Here is a 1,306-nt window from a genome sequence, read left to right as displayed (position 1 = left end):
TTATGCCCCTTTTCCACCGGCTCTACTCGGCCGGCTCGGCTCGCTTTAAATGCGTTTCCACCAGCCCTTTTCAACGGGGCTGGCCCTGCTTTTTAGGGTCCTGCTTCAGAGCAGGGCCAGCCGGGCCGGCCCTGGTTTGGTAGGTGACGCAAGCTTCGCTGCTGTTCACTGATTGGCTGAGGGCGTGGACAAGACGGAGCAGCGGAGAGAGAAGAAAAATGAAGGCGCAACGTTTGAAACTCGCTGCAACACGGAAGTGATGGAAGATACAAACAAGCCGTTAACTAAAAAAAGATGCCGGCTTTTTTCTTTGCTTCGGATTTCAATATTCAGCGGCAGCTCGATGGAGCCGTGAGGAATGAGTCGTTTTTGTCAGTAGTGGAGCGAATGTAAAGCCTCGTTAGCCGCTTCGGAGCCGACGGAGCCCCACGGTGAACACCGACGCAGACGCAGCTGACGCCGCTGCTGCTCTCCAGCCAGGTGAGAAGTTTGTAGATATATCTGTCTGGTTTGTACTACATTTAAGGTTGCATACATACAGTCATGGAAGACATTTAAAACACAAAGTCTGCTGTATTTTTATTGCTCAAACACAACATGCGCATTTTCTGAAGACACTCGGTTGCACATTACAGTTATAAATAACTCAATATTGTACAGCATTTTACCTTCGCTTGTTTCTTATCTTTGCGTGAATCTACGTGCTTCGATTGTTTCTCATTTTGCTGTTGCATCTGAGTTTCCCCTGTTGCGAGATAATAAAACATATTATATGACATCCTATTATTGTAAAATGGCTAGATATCAGTTCTCTAATCAAATTATGAATTAGTAATTGTAGAATGAGCAATAAACCTGAAGAAAACTAGTGGTATTTTATCCATGGCTGTATGCATGCATAGGTCTAAAACTTACAAGTAATTACATTTTGTCTTTAATTTACACTATTCCAGTTATTTATAATTCTGTATGGTTGGATGGTAAAAAAAAAAGTGTTTCCATAAAGTAACATGTCTGTTTTAAATAATTCCTTATGTGTATGTAACTTCCACATTAGTAACTGTTATTTATCTACATTTATGTGCTATAAGCTATAACATCTGATTACTTTTCCCAGGGAGCAGAAGGAGAGCAACATGGCTGACATGATGGAGAACGATGAGGAGAACCATCAGAACAACAGGATCTCCTTCAGGAGGAAGCAGCTACCAGCAGATATGGCAGAGCTCCATGGAGAGTTGAGACAAACAGAAAAATAAAAGTTGTTGTGTCTCAGTGAACAAAGTCTCTATTTCTGCTCACTCCA

At 42.4% G+C, this 1,306-nt stretch overlaps 1 long non-coding RNA gene across 1 annotated transcript; it reads left to right on the top strand.

Annotated features, from left to right (window-relative positions):
- The first annotated feature begins 6 nt into the window (after positions 1-6).
- On the top strand, positions 7-1,279 carry LOC106944349 (uncharacterized). Its single transcript, XR_001424238.1, has 2 exons — positions 7-480; positions 1,118-1,279. It is a non-coding gene; the product is annotated as an uncharacterized LOC106944349 (long non-coding RNA).
- The last annotated feature ends 27 nt before the right edge of the window (positions 1,280-1,306 follow it).

This window comes from Poecilia latipinna, unplaced genomic scaffold (genome assembly GCF_001443285.1).
Source record: "Poecilia latipinna isolate Pla-1442-1.1 unplaced genomic scaffold, P_latipinna-1.0 Scaffold8282, whole genome shotgun sequence".
Taxonomy (NCBI): Eukaryota; Metazoa; Chordata; class Actinopteri; order Cyprinodontiformes; family Poeciliidae; genus Poecilia; species Poecilia latipinna.
Note: the sequence above shows the minus strand (reverse complement) of the source record. Positions and strands in the feature narration are given on the sequence as shown.